At 36.9% G+C, this 20,317-nt stretch overlaps 1 protein-coding gene across 1 annotated transcript in view; it reads right to left on the minus strand.

The window, feature by feature from the left end:
* Positions 1 to 20,317, minus strand: part of SLC15A5 (solute carrier family 15 member 5) — an 83,242-nt gene that overhangs the window by 6,300 nt on the left and 56,625 nt on the right.

Below are 20,317 nucleotides of genomic sequence, written 5' to 3' on the forward strand. Positions count from 1 at the left end.
ATACCCCTAAGTAAGGAAGCCTCACTTCCTTTTGATGTCCAACTGAGTATATATGAAACTAATTAGGATTCAGGTAATTTCTTTTACTTTGCTCCTAAGTTGTGACGTTTGCTTTGATCTTTGCTAGAACTCTCTTTTCATATCTACACCTGTGTATCTATATCCATATTATCTCTATGTCTTACACACACATTCAATTTTTCTTCAGTTGGTTTTGAGATATTATCAAATACATTATATGAAATATGATGTATTATATCATATATATTATACATGCAGCACTTATTTTTATGCAATACTTTAAAAACAGGAATGGAATCTTAGTATTAACAAATATATCACACATATATAGCATTACAGAAGTTTAAAAGATTGATTAAAAGGTGAAATCTATCTTCAGAGAGAGAACTTAAATTCAATTGCTGTTCTGAATGGGCAGAATATTTCCCCTCAAAATGTTATGCATTATGAGAGCAGGAACGGATCATCTGTGAACAGTCAGATGCCAAGGTTCTTGGCATTTCCTTGCTTTTTTACAGGAGCAGCTCCTACATTGGGTTGTGAGCAATCCGTCTACGTCCCAGTAGACTTGATCTTCAGTGTCATCTTTCGCACATGGGTTATGGGTTGCTTCCTGAACTAGAATATGGTTCTTGGCCTCTCCCTTGACAGTGTATACTTTTAAATGGGGTTTGAATTAAATGCTCTGTTCAAGGTTGATAGTCAGCAAGTGCATAAGCATGACAGCTGTGAATAATTGTGCCATTTCCCATTTAAAGCTGCTTCTCTTCTGTCATTTAACTTCCCAATGACTATTATTATGGACAACCATGAAAATTAGCTTGTGTCCACTATAGTCTAGGACCTATAATGAAATCTGGTACTGAGTTTAAAGCTATTTTGTAAGTTCTACTTCCCCATTTTATTAACTTGTGTTCCGTTACAATAGAAATGTATGGTTTTATTGCTATATTGACATGCTGCCTTTATCTGATATTTAGGAGAAATTTCCCTGAATGTTTCCCTCTATGTCTGTCTGTCGGGTATTGTGTAACCCTCTTAATGTGTGTGTGTGTGTGTGTGTGTGTGTGTACAGAAACTAAACATTTGATTGTACTTGCATGGGGGAGTCAGGGTAGAGAGGTCAAGGTATGGTGAGATAGCATCACACTTATTGTCAGGGAGAACTAAGCCATCCTGCTAAGCCTATTCAAACAGTCCTGTTTCCTTATTTCTCTTGAATTAATATCCCACTCATATTTTTGTCCTTTTCATTTCACATAAGCACTTTGCATGTCATGCGATTATACCATTTTATTTTTTTATTTTTTTTTTGTGGTATGCGGCCCTCTCACTGTTGTGGCCTCTCCCGTTGCGGAGCACAGGCTCCGGACGCACAGGCTCAGCGGCCATGGCTCACGGCCCGCCCCCACCCCGGACCGGGGCACGAACCCGTGTCCCCTGCATCGGCAGGCGGACTCTCAACCACTGCGCCACCAGGGAAGCCCTATACCATTTTATCATTGTGTTTCTCTGGCTAGAGTAAAAGGAGTTTGCACAGAGTATGCAAAGCCTCAGAATTAACATGGCATTAATTCTTCCCGGAGCATGCATTTTGGTCCATAACAAGTAATTGGAAAGTCTATCTTTATTCTATAACAAAGTCAGCTGAGGGAGAAGAATATCAATTTTGTAAGATCTTTAAAGGTCAAACATAATATTTCCAAGAAATTGTGCAATTACAGCGAATACCAGCCTATCAGGAGATGGCGCTAGATCCCCTGGGCATGCCAGTGTGCTTGCGTCTCTGTCACTGGGGATGCCGGGGTGGGCACGCATGAGAATCACTGTGACTTGGCATTATGTGCATGTGGGGTGACAGGAGGATGTCATACTAGGAAAGTTAAAGGCAGTGGAAATTTACGAGTAACAGGATATTTTGTGAGCGGAATTATTTTAAAAATAAAACGAAAGAGTGCCGTACCACCTGTTCAGACTCCTGATAATACTCCTCTATTGTTTCTTTATTTCTTTAAAAAAATTTTTTATTGGGGTATAGTTGATTTACAGTGTTGCGTTAGTTTCAGGTGTACAGCAAAGTGAATGTTATACATACAGCCACTCTTTTTTAGATTCTTTTCCCATATAGGCCATTACAGAGTATCGAGTAAAATTCCCTGTGCTATACAGTAGATCATTATTAGTTATCTATTTTATATAGAGCAGTATTCTTTCTTTTTTTTTTTGCGGTGCGCGAGCCTCTCACTGTTGTGGCCTCTCCCGTTTGCGGAGCACAGGCTCCGGACGCGCAGGCTCAGCGGCCATGGCTCACGGGCCCAGCCGCTCCGTGGCATGTGGGATCTTCCCGAACTGGGGCACGAACCCGTGTCCCCTGCACCGGCAGGCGGACTCTCAGCCACTGCGCCACCAGGGAAGCCCTAGTATTCTTTCTTAAATACCATTTTCGTGTTCAGCTTTCTTCCTAAGGCTGAGCTCATTCTAGCACCATATTTTGGCCTTCTTTAGCTACAATTTAACATTGACTGTATAGCTAATTTACATGGTGAGCTTTGTGGTAAAGAGAACCGTCACCAGAATTGATAACATGGAACAAACACTAGCATCAAGTTGGAGAGAGAGATTCTTCATGAAGCTTAAATTTGTTTTATATGTATAGAGCTATTGTGTCTATGTAAAGAGATAGCATTGGTTGTAAAAAGATATACCCAATGGAAATAGTATGGGCTCTGGAATCAGAGAGACTTTTGATGTCTCTGTTATTTAATAGCTTTGTTGTTGGGCATTTGCTCAACTGGACCCCTTCAACCTTGGTTTCTCCTCTCTAAAATGACAGCAGTACCTCTCTCACTGAGCTGTTAAGAGAAGTAAAAGAGATAATAGAGGTCAAGGGTTAGGCACCCATAAGAATTAGGCTATCACCTCTCCCCTCTTTAGAGATGCTCATATAAAATCATGTAGCCTCAGCTTGATCTTGGGCCCATTTCCTGTTGGATACTTCTTCATGTTCTGTGTGCCTTTTCTTTTTTTTTTTTATCATTATCCCAGGACTGGTTGTAAAATGTTCCATTTAACATTGTCAGTTGACTCAGCTCTTAGGTACTATAACTTTATTTTAGTAGCTTATAAACTTTTATTGTCATAATTCACATTTGTGCCATTTTTCATCTGACATTTCTAGTACCTGATTGAAATCGGGAGTATCCTTGCAAAAGGAGACAAAGTGAAGACTTTAGGTCTCGAATGGGACTAACTAGACTTCTCTAGATTTTAGCTGGGGTGGACAGGCAGGTTATCAACATGAGAAGAAAATAGCCACGTAAAGAGTCCAAGGAATGACAAAGTGCTATTCGTTAATGCTGACAGTGAGCCCCAGTTAAGTACTTTAATTGAATAACCAGCTAGTTAGTAATGAGTGTTAGGCTGTTGACGTAATAGAGCACTCACAAAATATTTGGCATTGCTCACAGTTTCCTCAAATATCTCTTGCTCAGCTAGATTTATTTGTTCATTTGAAAATCATTTGTTAAGAAATTTTTATGTGCCAGGAAATGGGCATTCCAAGTTGCTTAAGAAAAGGAGCTCATGGGTTAGTAAGGGAGACACGCACACCTCGTTTTATTGTACTTCGCAGATACTTCACGTTTCACAAACTGAAGGTTTGTGGCCACTCTTGTCAAGCAAGTCTATCAGTGCCCTTTTCCCAAAGGAATTATTTTCAATTACCGTATGTACATTGTTTTTTAGACATAATGCTATTTCACACTTAATAGACTACAGCAAAAGGAATGTACAGTGTAAACAAAACTTTTATATGCGCTCAAAACCAAAAGAATTCACGTGACGTGTTATTGCTTTATTTGTTTTACGAACCTGCAGTGTCTCCGAGGTATGTCTGTAATTACTCTCAAGCATTAGACTTTATAGATACTAAATAAAATGTTTCTATTTATCTTAAATGATCATGGTCACTTTAGAGACAGACTATAGACTTATCTAAGCTAGTTCTTGTATGTTATTTACTAAAGGGTGAAGACACAGAGAGGTAAAGGGAATCATCGCTCAGCAGAACCCTCACTTCTTACCCTCACCACTGCACGAATACAGCCCCCTACTGGCGCTAACAGAACTACTAATTTTATGACTTTCCTTAGCATTTCAACAGTTTAAAAACGTCTGGACAGCAGTTTTTGACATAGCTTACCCCACATACCGTTTAAAATACCTAAGATGACATTTCCACCTAAATCCTGGGATTGACCTATCGTGAGACTCAACCTATCGTGAGACTCTTGGGGTAATTTACACTAAATTTAAGGCTTTTGGAACAGGATTGAAAAAATACATACGGTGACCCACACATGCTATGAGGCTATAAACAGCGCAAAGCTGCTGATGTGAAAGAGGAACATACTTTATTCCTGTCCCATCTTATGCCCTGTATTATAAGGCCTAACATTTCGTGTGCTGCCTTTCCGTCTTGAGTGTCACAGGGCCCCAAAGGCCTGACCGCACATTTCCCTGCTTCCTTTGTCAGATATGCTCCCCACACCGGGATATCGTCCCCTCCTGGCTAGTTCCCTATTAGCCAGACCAGCTGCACTCCACTCGGTCCTCAGCCTAACAGATTTCACTTCCTTACCAGCTTTCAACATTATTCAGACCAGTAATCACATCCTCCTGTAGATCACCTCACTGCTTTGTTGCTACAGACCCTGCTTGTTCCCTCTCTTCCTCAGTGCAACCCCACAGGGCCAGGCATGGCATGCTCTGGTCCCCTGGGCTGTGAGCACAGGTGATGAATAAACTGCTGTCAGTCTCATCTGCCCACGTATTCAGCCTTCTTATGCTATTTAGGGCGAGGATTCTTCCCTCCCCAATGGGGTGAATAGGAGGTGATCAGGAAGTGCCCCTACCACAGAAATCAAGGTCAATTCTAGACAGAATTATAGTATTTGATGTTGATCTAATGCATAGTTACTGTTTTGGGGAGGAGAAGTCCTCCCCTACATCCCTCTAAACAGTACCCAGCACCAAGTACCTCTGCTGCTAAACTATTGATACATGGGGGAGTGGAACTTCCATTAACCCTGAGACAAGAAGTAATGGGAGCACAGCATTGTAGTTCTCAGAAGGAAAGCATTACAGTTGAATGTGAGCGAGAGCCAAGTATGCTTGAGACTGCAAATTATAATCACACTGTCTGATCAGAGTGTTGGAGAACCAGAAAATGCTATAGATAACGTTCTCACTTTATCTCAGCAGTCTGCTTGTTGCAGTAACTTGGGTTTTAATGGGGCACCTTAACAGAAGATTTTGGCAAAAATATGGAATGTGACCAGAGGTAAGGAAATCCGTATACATTCTCAGTTAGTAGATACTGCCTCTCAGTAAATCTCTACCTTGAAGATAAGTAAATAGAAAAAAAAAAATCCATATGAAGGAGGAAATGTGATGATAATATATATTATTACTGTTGCTTACAAAACACCCCAACACAAAATGACAAAGGTTAAAATAATAATAATAATAAAAATGAGAAACTCATAATAATAAAAATGAGAAACTCATAACAAAAATGAGAAACTCATAAAATAATAATAAAAATGAGAAACTCATAAAAATGAGAAACTTTGCCTCATAAGGCAAAGATGAAAATAAAATAGCAGAAAATACTGATTTCAGGAAAAATTGAATTCAAAGGAAAAACTATGTCAAAGAGACATCAAGCATCTTTTTATATTGGTAAAAAGCACAATTCAAATTGAAGATATGTCAATGAATATCCCTTAGGTAATGAAACATAACAAAATCTGTTGGAAACACAGAAATAAATAACAGGTAGATAATTCTTGTGAATGATTACATACATCACACTTTGATCAATTTTTGATAGAATAGGCAAAAAGGAAAATAATGTAGAGAATTAGAATAATGTGATTGGCACTTTGCTGTACACCCAAAACTAACACAATATTGCAAATCAACTATACTTCAATAAAAAAAGAAGAATACAATCGGTAAGAATTTAATTAAGACCACCACATTGTTTAGTAGAAAGAAAAAAGTTATAGAACTTATAGAAGTTCAGGTAATATCAACGACAAACCAAATTCCTATAAATTGAAGATTCTGCTGCTAAATAACTAGCTGGTCAAAGAGGAAATGAAAACCACAATCACAATGTATTTAGAAAATAAAGAAAATGAGAAAATTGCATTTACAAATTTAGGCATACAGATTTAAATCCTGTTAAGAGACAGATTTAAAGGCACACTGTTTTCATTTTTAGAGTAAGAACGAGCATACATGAATTAAACATTCAACACAAAAAAAATCAGAAAATAACTTTTAAAAAATCTACGGAAAGTAAGAGGAAGGAAATAGAACAGAAAGTCAATATCTTAAAGTATATTAAATAGTTCTAAGAGCTGATTCATTGCAGGAAAATGTAACAACAGTAACAACAAAAACCCTGACAAATCCAATCAAAATACACAACAAAAGAATCAAAAGAGATAACAATGTTTAGTTATGAGTATGCTATGTTAGTGTCAAAAAATCTTATGCAAGGAGGGTGATTATCTGGGAAAACATTAATTGCCAGAATAGAACTAAGAAGAGATGAAAAATCTTAATGGCGGCAAATAGCAGGAAAACGTTACAAAGAATGAGTCTCAAAAGAGATATTAGGTCCTGAATGCACCTTTTAATTTTCGTGGAAGAAGTGAATCTTTCCCCTGGATCTTCCAGAGCAAAAGATCATTCAGTATTGATGCTACTGAGGATTGTTTATCCCATGTATGTTAAGATGACTTCATATTGAAAAATCTATTAATTAAATACAGCATAATGTCAGGAGCAGTAAGAAAAATCAAAAGGTGATCTCAAGAGCTGTTTAACAAGCATTCAATAAAATTTAACCTGATTTATTTAAATCTTAGAGAACAAGAAATAGAAACTTTCATTTTCTTATGGTAAAGAACATCATTTAAGATTATCTTTATAAACCTACAAATATGCTTAATAGAAAGCTGAGAAAAATTCATATTAAGATCATGAGCAAGATAAAATGTGACTGTCTTCTGGTATTAACATTGCCCTGGAAGTGCCGTGTACTGATGAGGATGCAAAGCATAGGAGTTAATACTGAAAATAAGGATAAAAATTATATGTATCTTAAGATTAGAGAATACTGCTATAAACTTAAAAGGATCAACTAAAATATTCGCATAAATTTACTAAGAAAGTTTAAGAAGTTGGATGCAAGATGAAGACATAAACATTAATAATCTCCCTATATAATAGTGATTATCTCATTGAGTTGTAATGAGGGAAAATGATTCAGTTCATAATAGCAAAAAGAAAAAGAGCATTAAATGCCTACAATAACTCTAACAAGAAATGTTAAGGATATATATGAAGAAAAGAACCTTACTGAACTAAATTTTTAAACATTGAATAAATTAAAAATGTTATACACTTAGACGGAACACTATTGTAAAAGCTTTTATTTTTTTTCCTAAAAGCTAACAACTTCTACTTATTTTATTAAATAAAAACAGGATTTGGGGAAAGCTAAAAGAATGATTTTGAAATTCATATGGAGGTATAAACCATAGGGAATATGATTCTTATATTCATTATACTTTTACAAATGAAGAATGACCATAAGAAGTATGATTAGTAATACCGGATATGTATTATATATCATAAAACTGTAGTAATTAAAAAGAGGGTGATACTAATCTAAAATCAAGAGGCATCTGAAAGGAACAAGATGCAAAGATAGCCCTGAAACAGTCCTAAGATCACCTGAGCACTAAGGCTATATTAAAGTACACATCACGGGACTTCCCTGGCGGTCCAGTGGTTAAGACTTCGCCTTCCAATGTAGGGGGTGCGGCTTTGATCCCTGGTTGGGGAGCTAAGATCCCACATGCCTCGTGGCCAAAAAACCAAAACATAAAACACAAGCAATATTGTAACAGAAATTCAATACAGACTTTAAAAATGGTCCACATCAAAAAATATCTTAAAAAAATAAATAAATAAAAATAAAGTACACATCATTGACTAGTCAGATTCATTTCATTTATCCTATGGTTGTGGAATATTTTTGGTTTAGCTAACCTTTCTCAACATATATCAAACTATGTTGTGCAACTTTTTAATTTGAATCAAATAAGTGTTATCTTAACATGAAAATTAAGTCCACATGAATGAGAAAATTCTATTCAAACTATTAATCTACTAAAATTCCATAACTACAGATAGATGCAATGAAATTAATCACAGTGATAAAGGTTGATAGAATTGATTACATATATTAGCAAAACACATGTAAAAAAACTCATCTATAAAATTAAATGTTTAGTTAAAACTGGGAAAATATTAGCAATAAATGATGATAATATCTCTAAAGTTTCAAGGACATAGAAAGCAATAAGAAAAAACACAAATAGACCAAAAGAAGAATGGACAAAGAATATGATATGTCATTTTATGAATGAAAAAAAAGATAGCAATGTTCATAACATTAAAAATTTCAATTTCCTGTTCTTAAAAACACAAATCAAACTAACAATGGAATATAATTTTTGCTAATCAGATTAACAAAGATTAAAATAGTAATATTCTCAGGGCTGAAATTAATACATTGAGACAAGTATTATCCTACCACACTGGCAGCATAATTGATGTAGCCTTTTAGAAAACAATTTGGCTTTACTTCTCAAGAGTCTTTAAAATATTTAACTTCATTGAAAGCAATCACATATCCAGAATTCTATTCCACAGAGACAATAAGTTGATGTACTTTAATATTATATAAAACGTGCTCACCTTAGTACTATTTGTAGCATTAGAAAATGGGAAACAACATAAACATTCCTCAAGAAGGGAAAGGCAAGTTAAATTAAGATATATATTCATCCATGCAATGAAATATATCAAGTAATTGTTAAAAGTGAGCTTTAATTCTTTTGGAGAGACATGGAAATATGCTCTCAATATTTTTAAGGAAAGAACAAAAGGTGGGTACTTGATACAAATTTATTTATTGAGCTTTCAGCAGGATTAATTCGGACACTAATTTTGCTTAAAATATATACCCATATAAATTTAATACCTACACACACAAATAAAAAAAATTTGGAAGAAAATTTACCCAAATAATAATTGCTATTATCTTTTCAAAGTCTTTTTTTCTCCCTTCTTTTATACTTTGGATTTATTTCATCATATATTACCTTTATGGCAGAAAATTACTATTTTAAAACCACTTAATCAAGCATACTTTTGAAAAAATTTGATTTCTAAAAATCATTTCTGGTTTATTATAAAAGATCAGAATTGGCTGGTTTTCAATCACAACTAACTCTTCTTCAGCAAAGTACAGGATAACAGCCTCAATATTGTAACAAGTTACGTGCTATTTACAAACCTGTCCTAAGATTTTATTTTGGAAATTATAATACCCCAAGTGACAAAAACTGGTTGATTCTGAACCCTTCAGTGACATTTCACTGTATTCTCTATTGAAATCCTAGATTTACCCAATACCTCAAGTATACATGGCATTATTTTAAGTGCTAAAGCATATTGTTTTTGATTCAAGGCAGACTTTGGCTATCTCTTTTTGGAGGAAGAGGCATTATTGCCCCTTTTTACTAACTACTGTTTTATGCTGAAGGTAATGGAACTGTGAAAAATCTTTATTTTTTTATTTTTAAATTTTTTTATTGAAGTATAATTGATTTACAATGTTGTGTTAATGACTGCTGTACAGAAAAGTGATTCAGTTATACATATGTATACATTCTTTTAATATTCTTTTCCATTATGGTTTATCATAGGATATTGAACATAGTTCCCTGTGCTCTACAGTAGGACCTTGTTGTTTATCCATTCTCTATATAAAAGCCTACATCTGCTCACCCCAGCCTCCCACTCCATCCCTCCCCCACCACCCTCCCCTTTGGCAACCATATGTCTGTTCTCAATGTCCATGATTCTGTTTCTGTTTCATAGATAGGTTCATGTGTGTCATATTTTAGCTTCCACATGTAAGTTATATGGTATTTGTCTTTCTCCTTCTGACTTACTTCACTTAGTATGATAATCTCTAGTTGCATCCATGTTGCTGCAAATGGCATTATTTCATTCTTTTTTATGGCTGAGTAGTATTCCATTGTGTATATGTATCACATCTTCTTTATCCATTCATCTGTCGATGGACATTTAGGTTGTTTCCATGTCTTGGCTATTGTGAGTAGTGCTGCTATGAACATAGACGTGCATGTATCTTTTTGAATTATAGTTTTGTCTGGATATATGCCCAGGAGTGGGATTGCTGGATCATACGGTAATTCTATTTTTAGTTTTCTGAGGAACCTCCACACTGTTTTCCAAAGTGGCTGCACCAACTTACATTCCCACCAACAGTGTAGGAGGGTTCCCTTTTCTCTACACCCCCTGCAGTATTTATTATTTGTAGACTTTTTAATGATGGCCATTCTGACCTGTGTGAGGTGATACCTCATTGTAGTTCTGATTTGCATTTCTCTGATAATTAGTGATGTTGATCAACTTTTCATGTGCCTATTGGCCATCTGTATGTCTTCTTTGGAGAAATGTCTGTTTAGGTCTTCTGCCCATTTTTCAATTGGGTTGTTTGTTTTTTCGTTCTTGAGTTGTATGAGCTTTGTATATTTTGTAAATTAAGCCCTTGTCAGTCACATCATTTGCAAATATTTTCTCCCATTCTGCAGGTTGTCTTTTCATTTTGTTTATGGTTTCCTTTGCTGTGCAAAAGCTAAGTTTGATTAGGTCCCATTTGTTTATTTTTGTTTTTATTGAAACTTTGAAAATCTTAAAATGTGCCTTTTGAAATTTTTCAAATGATAGTTGGACACAGGGAGCAATTATTTATCTCAAACTTTGTTAGACTTTTTTAAAAGTTATTTTACAATGGGGGTCATCTAGCAAACATCCAAAATTGTTGAGACAAAACTGAAATGGGTTTCACACCTTACTTTACTTTAGGCACATCTATCACTTCACTATGTGCTTTTTGCTTGGGAGCCAAGAAGCATGCAACTGAAAAGATGTAACCATCATTTTCCAGCGTGGACGTGCTTCTGTGTCCAGGGAAATAAACCCTGTGCAGTGAAAAGAGCTTTGGAATCAGGGATCCACCTTGGCCGTATGATTTGGGCAGCTTGTATAGTTTTCTGAGCTCACTTTCTTCTTATTCATGGTGGGGCTACAAATATCTACCCCCAAAGAATTGTTGTGAAGATTTAATGAAATAATATCTTTGTGAAATGCATACAGCAAGGTCTGCATATAACTGACACTTAATAAATGTTAATTTCTCTCCTTCCTCCTTTCACTAACCTGATTTAAATGCTTCGTTTGAGATTCATAGCTCTACTACCTGAGTTAATTTTTAAAACACATTAATTTTCATGATACCTGAAGGAAAAAATACCTAACAACTATATTCTAACTTTGTCTTTTCTACCACTTTTTCATATTTATCTAATAACTACTCAAATTATTATTACCCTCAAATTACAGACAAGGAAACAGAGGCACAGAGAGGCTGAACTGTTCGCCTGAAGTCATGTAAAGGAGACAGAATGAATATTTGTTGAATGAATGGGTGATTGGAGATTGGGCCCCGGATCTGCACATGCTCAATACTTTGTTCTCATAACAATGTCTGCATCGAGACTAAAATTTGCATTTCTACTTCTTGGGAATTGTGGATAAAAATGAAATCAACTTGCTGTTTCCAGGAAGGGACACAGTGTCTTTCAAAATTGTTGAGAAATCTCTCTGCATTGTTCACCTGAACTGCAGGAGAACGGGCCTGGCTGATATTTGGGATAACAAGCTTTCTTATAAGGGTGATTTCATTCTCTTGAAGAGCATTGGGAGGTAAAAACCCATCAAGATAGTGTGTTCTCATGATGATTTCAATGAATCATCATGGAAATGAGTTTTAGAAGAGAGGCGATGCTTTGTGATAATAGCCCGATAATGCCATCAGCTCTGAACTGTAATTGTAATGGCATTAGTCAAATGAATAGATCTGATATTAATTTGAGTGTCAGATATTTCTGTAAGGTTCTTCTTGTTAATTAAACATCAGCTGTGGTATTATTAATTCAGTATCTAGCCAGTTCTTGCACATAGTAGGAACCTAATGTGTTTTTGTGGACTGAATTAATAAATCAAGCTCTAAGTGGAGCTATTTCAAAGAGTGAAATATTGAATTTAAATAACATCGTCGATATAGCAGAAACTGATTTTTGCCCCAAATCTGCTTGCTTGTACAGTCTATCCTTTCATTTGCACCTGCAACTAGCTAATGGTGTAGATTTATTAATATCAAAATTTGAGAAGAAAGCTTTTCTCATTTTTTGCATATTTATAGGGAAATATAAGGTTTACCCTGAATTACTTAAAATCAAGAATAGAGTTTGTGCCTTTCTTCTTGTGACTTATGGTCTTTAGACCATTTTAAAATCTACCAGACAGTTTCATGCCTGCCTTGAGCACCTGAATAGCACTGGGCAAAATCATGCTTTAGGTGGTTTGAAATCACCCTTCATGATCACCAGTGTCAACTGGGTCCTCAACACTGCCACCCTTCTTAACATTTCTCTTCTAAGTCATCTTTTCTAGCTCTCGAAATAACAAATTCCTATCCCCCTGTCTTTCCTACTCTTTATTCTCATCCTAAGCCACCTTTGCTTTCATGAATGGTTTGCTGCCTACTTTTTAAAGGAAGTTGGGAACCTTGAAAGGAAGGCTCCAGAATATTTCTAACACCAGAACTACACATCTGCACCTGCACCCACGCTCTCCTTTCTTCTATTTCAGTGCAGGAAAGAAGTATCCACCCTCTGATAAGAAGTCAACCTCCCTTTGTCTCTTGCATTTTTAACTGCTCCATTTGTGCCAGGTAATTTCATCAGTTAAATGTGATCAAGTATCTCTCAAAATGAAAAAAAATGTATCTCGAACCCACATCTCAGTTTCCCAGGTAAAACACAGGGCTCACAGTTAAATTTGAGTTTCAGAACAACCATGAATTACTTTTTAGAATAAGCATGTCCTAAATATCGCCCACATAATTTTGTAAAGTATAATTTATGCAAAGTACATCCATAATATTGCATGGGACATACTTATTCTAGAAAAATTTTTAGTTTACCTGAAATTCAAACATAATTGGGTGTCTTACATTTTTAAGTGCTAAATCTGGTGAATCTACCCACAGCTTCCTCCAAACCACCACTTTATTTCTTAAATCTTCAGAGAAAGTTCTTCAAAAGCGTTGTTTAGATGTGATGCCCTTATTTCCTCACTTACTAGATATTTTTGACCCTACTCCAATCTGGTTTTCTTTCCCTCCTCACTGCTGAAATGACTCTTGCTAAAGTTACCAGTGATGTTCATGTTGCTGAATCTATGGATACTTTCCATTCCTCACTCTACTTGATCTCACAGTAGCATTTAACACAATGTATCATCTCCTGTTTGAATCAGTCCTCTCTCTTCAGCACACACACACACACGCGCGCGCGTGCGCGCGCATCCACACATGTATGTATGTATATGTTTCCCTCCACCCTCTGGCTGGCCTTTTCCTTCTCCGGCTGGCCATTTCTCCTCCATTTAACCTCTACTATTGAGGCTTTTCAGGTCTAGTTCCCGGGGTCCTTCTTCTCCTCGTTCTTAATATTCACACTACATAATTTTATTCACCTCCATGGATTCAAACGCTATTTTTGTGCCAAAGATTCTCATATTTATATATCTAACCCAGATCCTTTTTCTGAGATCCAGCTGTTTCCATTCTGATGTCTCACAGGTAGGTCAAACTTAGTGTGTTAAAAAATGAATGGCTGAAAAGTTTTTCAACCTCTTTGTCTTCTAGTGTTCTCCATTTAGTAAATAGAATCTCTGCCCACCCAGTTGCTTTTGGCAGAATCTGGGATGCTTCCTTGATACCACTCCTCTCTTCTGCATCCTACCGCCTCCTGACTCTGTCAAAACCATCACTAAGCACTACTGATCCTACCTCTGAAATCAAGCTTACATCTATCCATTTCTCTCCATCTGCCTACTTCCTCACTAGTTCATCACCACCAGACTTGCCTGAGTTACTTCATTTGAACCCTTCCTGCTTCTCCCAAGCCATTCTTCTTTCCTTTTCAAATTACATTGCATCCACAGTGATCTTAAAACACAAATAGCTCATGTCACTTGCTTGATGCCTTTATAATTTCTTATTGCATACAGGTTAAAAAAAAATCCCTGTAAGCCAAAGGTCCTGCATGATTTTAATTCTACTTTCTCAACCTGACTTCATGGGATACTCCCTGAATATTTTCAGGTTACTGATCTCTGAGTTCCTCTGATGCACCAGGTGACTCCTTACTTCCAGGCTTTGTTATATGTTCTTTCTACCAGAAATTCTTCACTATTATGCTCAACAAGCCAAATACCACTCATCTTTCTAGTGTCAACTTCAACACCGTTTGCAGGCACTCTTAGTATGAACACGGATGTGAATCTAACTCTATCTAGATGTGTAAGTTTGCCATGCAAAGGGAGCAACGCTAATGGCGTGGGTCCATGAGGCCAAGAAGGATCTCAGAACGTGGCTTTATTTCATCTAATCCCAATCTGGTCCCGGAATTGAAGCTGATAGGACACCTGAGCTCAGCATTTATGGGACATATTCTTTTCTGAAGAATTATAAAAATGCCAAACCTGAACATCAGGTAATCCTAGCTCACTTGGAAAATGTTGAGACCCCACTCAAATTACAATAACAATACGAATCATTTTTGTACACCTTTACTGATCTGGTGCTTTATATCTATTTCCTCTGGTCCTCATAGATACCTTGGAAATTGTTAGTGATACCATTTTAGAGAAGGAGAAATTGAGACTCAGGTTAAGTCATGTGCAGTCAGGCAGGGGTGAAAAAAACTTCCTTCTGTCCTTCTAGGTTCTTCTGGCTGGTCTAAGAATGAAATTGACACGAAACAGATTGAGAGGAGAAAATCAAATTTAATTTTGTACTTACGGGGAACCCCACACACATGAGAGGTTCAAAGACAGAAAGATAACATGAGCTATATATGCCAACCTGATGTAAGAAATGGGATAGGGGCCTGGAGCTTCCAAAGAAAGAGGGGAATTCACAGGATAATAAGAAAAAGAGCAGATGTTTCGTAATTAGATGTTTGCCCTGCCATATAGATGGGGCCCACTTAGGTAAAATTTACCTCTGGTGAAAACTCTTTTTCTGGGAAGTTAAGGGAGGGGCAGTAAAGCCTCCGCTGACTTTAGCTCAAAATAATCCAAACTTTAGCTCAAATGAATAATATGCCAAACTGGCACATCTTGGGGAGGGCTGTTCTGAACCCCTAGTGCTCAAGACCTCACAGTTTATCAAGGGCTGAGTTGAGTTTGAACTCAGGTTGGTCTGACTCCAAGTTCCTCCGTTTCTACCTCTCATGAGCCAACAGCAATGGATGCTCCTGTCCACATGTAAAAAGTATTTGGGGCTTTGTCCTGATACTGTTATGAACCCTAAGACCTCCAGGCAGCTCTAAGGGTCTCTCTGGAGCCAAAGGTTCAGGGTGTAGAATAAGTTGTTTCTGGGATATTTAAGTGCCCCATTGGACAAGGAGGTCTCTGCACCTGATTCTGATGGAGGATCGATAGCAGGTTTGCCCGTGGAGCATTGGGGGCAATGCCATGTTAGCCACGGGAAGAGCGGCACAAAACCAGTGGGCGGTCTAGTAGAATATGGCCTGGCTAAAGGTGAATCACGGGGTAGCGGCCCACTTCTTTTCCCTTCCGGGTCTAAAAATCTGTCATCTCGAAAGCCATTTGTAGTTAGACCTGAGGCGTTGATGTGAATTGGAAGAAACACATCTCTAAGAGAGTAGGCACGGACCTGTGACATCCAGTTGAATAGCCTTCCAGATGCGTAAGTACTTTCTTCTTTCAAGTTTACTGCAACTGCAAATTCCTGTTTCAAGACCGACTCCTTGATTCATGCTGAGAGGGCTGTCAGTGGTCTCAGTAATCATAGATATTTAAATGAGAATTTTAAAAGATCACTGTTCTAATTTAAAATGCTCTTGGTGGGAATTAAATAGCTAAATTCTCTGCTTCTTTCCTGGACTCTGAAGAGGAAGGACTAACGGGGACAAGAAGATGTATACCTTGACCCCTTGATTCTGCCCAATTATCCAGTTTCTCTGAGACATTTTGCTTTGGATCTTTCAATCACCTACACATCCATAACTAAGATGTCACTTTTCACTGAATTCTATTTCGTTATTTTTGTCAAAAGGTAAGCTCGCACTCATGTGTGTGAGAAAATTGATCTGGTTGCTAATGGCATAGAGTCGAAATAAGCAGTTTGACTGACTTCACTCCCTTTTATTAGCATTGCTACTTTTAGATAAACTATTCCTGAAATGATTAGTGTAGGAGGATGGGTTTAGTCTTGTATCTTCTTTAAAGCACTCAGAGTTAGAGATCCCAGAAGGATCAGTTTTCTCACTTGTACTGAAAATGTCATTCTAACAGTTATCTGTCTGCACAGTCAAGTTTTGAGAAATCTTTTGAATTTACCGCATTCACACCATTCTCCATCATGGTGCTAAAAATGACTAATGCTGCTTGGAGACTGTGATAGCTGATCATCTTTTCCAATCATACACTAACACTCACACACGCACTCACATACACACATGCTCTGCTGACATAAATCCTTAAAGGTTTAAAATATCCTATATGCTGAATGGAATGTGGAGGCTTGTGAGATGCTTAAGCATACAGCTATAATGTTCTTTTCACTACGGTCGGTTCTGTCAAAGAAATTGGTCTGGTTGTTTGATTTAATAGACCCATCTTATTTCTAACCAAATGTGCCACTATGGCTTTATTTTATATTTAAAATAATCTCTGGCATTAAAATTTCAAATACATTACTTAATTTTATCCTCCCATCATCTCTGAGAAAACTGAAGTGCAGCATTCTCTTTGTTTACGTAAGAGGAAACAGAGTGATGATGACCCACCCAAAGTCATGCAAAAAGTCAAAGGATCACCCTCTCTTAGGGGCCCTAATTAGTCACCATACGCCAGTTTACGGTCACTAAAACCAAATCATCTAAATGAACTTCATTTCCTTTCCTGACGAATGCTAATCTGATGGTTAAAGGGACTGTCACAAACTCAGATACATCCTATTCCTAGAAAAACGTGACAAAAGTCTCCTGTGATGTCATTCTGGGAATGATGGAGAAGTGTGTGGGCTGAATGATAGTAATTAGGTGAAGTGGGAGATGATGATATCCAAAAGGGGGAGGATTAGTTGATTGTCATTAACTTGCAGTGAGATCTCTAGGAATTTTCCACAAGGCTTTGGTTTTGGTCCTGTCCAGTTCAACAATTTTATCAATTACCTGGAAGAAGTCAAGGAACTTGCTTACTAAATTTGCAGATGACACAAAGCTGGTAAAGAAGTAAAGATTAGTAATTCACTGGATGACAGAATCAAGGTTTTTAAATGTCTATTATTTAGAATGATGGGTTGACATTTATTAAGGATAGAGATAAAGTCCCCCATTTAATTAGGAAAAGAAATTGTGATAAGATGACTGGAACTGAATTGAGAAAAGCTGCCAAAAATAAAAAAAAGCCTCAGGTTTTAATTTACCATAGGTGTGATGCAATTACTGAAAAAGTCACCACAGTCGCTGTTGGCATTAAGAGAGAGAGAGAGAAGGTTGATAAAAGTAACATATCTATCTTGATGTACCCATTCTGAGTATTGCTATTGATTCTGGAAACCATATTTTAAGAAAGATACTGACAAGTTGTTTGTTTAATGGATGGAGGGGTTTTGATAGTGAAAAATCAGGGAATCATGTAACATGAAAAAAACTGGAGTGGTTTGTCTATAAAATAGAAGGGGATCGTAACAGCTGTCTTTATTGAGCACTTATTGTGCATATTAATTACTTAATCCTCTCAGCAACATGATGAATTATTTACTGTTGTTGTTTCTGGCATGAAAACTGAGGACACACAGCTAGACTACCTGGATTGGAATTCGTATCGTTTGACTACAGGACCTACTCTTTTAAACATTGTACCACATTACTTCTCCAAATATTTATCAACTGTTTGAAGAGTTGATATGTGGATAGAAAACTAAGCTTATCCTGTGGAATACAGTTATCAACAGATGGGTAGACTTAGGTTACTTCTCAAAGTAGAGAATTTTTCTGGGCACTGGAAGATGATGGTACATCTTCTAGTTTTTGGTACAATGTTAGACTAGATTACCTCTAAGGTGACATCCAGCTGTAAGATTCTAATTTATTGGGATGTGATTTGATGTAACACGGTATTACTATGAACAGAAAAAAAAGTTTTCAGAAGTAAATCAAATCAATCATCAGTAATTTAAATGGTGTTCTTTTGAACATAAGTTTAGAGAATCTCCCCTGCACATCCCATGTTGCTAAGATGTCCTTACCATGTGTTCTTAGTAAACCTCCTTTCATGGGCACCAAACTCTGCCAAAATTATATAAACTTTTAAAAATGTATCTTTTACTATGTCTAGAATATGATCAATAATATCCTATATGCAGACCTCCATCCAAGGAGATTGTATTGCAGAAGTAAAAAGCCCTTACATTGTGTGACCCTTAGTAGCTGTTTGATGTATTAAAATCAACATTGGCTGCAAATAAAGATCCTACATGCCGCAACAAAGATCCCATGTGCCACAACTGAGACCTGGCATAGCCAAAGTCAACTTAAATAAGTAAATAAATATTGAAGAAAAACACTGGCATTGGTTTCAGAATGCTGGGAGGGTCAGAGCTCTGTCAGATACTAGTGGTGGTGACTGAAGCACTTCATTTTCTTCTTTCTGTCTTAATTATTAAGTTTCAAAAATGAGGATAGTAATATCAACTTTATAAGATTGCTGTAATAAACCCAGTAATGTATATAACAGGTCCTACCACACTATGCAGATTCTCAATAAAAATGTAGGTTTTCAGTGAAATGTATTTGCAGGAATAGTTGTGCATGATAGAGAAATTGCCTGGTCTTTCTTCCTGGTTCCTGGGAGATAAACTCTAAAACCATTGAATTTCCGAAGTGATTGAAGTATGTTTGTTATTCATGATTGGCCTCTTAAGCCCCACCTGATGGGTTATGTTAATGGCATGACTCAGAATGGGAGCTGGCCAGCCAGGAAGACCAACCAGATGATTAGAGGGTTGGGGTTTTGAGCCACAAGATATCAGCCCGATCTCTTAAGAGAGAAAAGAGGCTGGAGATTGAGTTAAACTACATGGCCAATGTTTCAGTCAATCTGCCTACATAATAAAGCCTCAAGAAAAAGTCTGCACACCAAAGCTCAGGTAAGCTTCCCTGGGTGATAATACTCTGCGTATTGTCACACACTGATGTGCCAGTTGGGTACCACATCTCTCAGGGTGAAAGAAGCTTCACTTTTGGGACCCGCCCAGACCTTGTTTTATGCCTCTCTCCCTTTATCACATTCCCATTTGTATTCTTTTGCTATAATAAAGCTGTAATCCTAAGTATTGTGCTTTCTAGCAAATCGTCAGTTCTGAGGGGGAGTCTGTGGGGAATCTCCATATTTATAGCCAGCTTATCAGAAGTGATGGCAGCCCTGGGGACCTCCAAACTTGTGGCTGATGACTAAAGTGAGAACTGCCTTGTGGAGAACTTAACTTGAAGTTTGGCCAGACTCTGGGTCAGTTGCTTAAGCATGTATATGAAAAATTTAGACTTATATAAAAGGTAAACTGATAGTAATGTTTGACTTTGCAGTCTTTCTAGAATATGTCAAATGTAATTTGATTATAGACCTTCTTTTAGCAAATTTTCAGAAACATCTTCATTGAGTAATGTTGAAGAAAATAAATATGTTCAACAACTAAGATGTTGAGGTAGAGATGTAGGTTAGAATTTTCCAAGTTATCTTATAAAATCCTAATACCAGTGCTTTGTTCTTTGTTTGCATTTAAAGAATCTAATCATCAGAGATGTCAACAACTCCTGTAGTTCACACTTAACTGTGACAGTTTGGATTTGAGCCCTTTGAAAACTGGAACCACATCTCGCATAATTCCATGTAGCACAGGGCCTGGCACATGGTAAGTATTCAATATAAACTTTGACTTAACTTTCTCAGTCAACTA

This window comes from Neophocaena asiaeorientalis, unplaced genomic scaffold (genome assembly GCF_003031525.2).
Source record: "Neophocaena asiaeorientalis asiaeorientalis breed wild unplaced genomic scaffold, Neophocaena_asiaeorientalis_V1.1 scaffold150, whole genome shotgun sequence".
Taxonomy (NCBI): domain Eukaryota; kingdom Metazoa; phylum Chordata; class Mammalia; order Artiodactyla; family Phocoenidae; genus Neophocaena; species Neophocaena asiaeorientalis.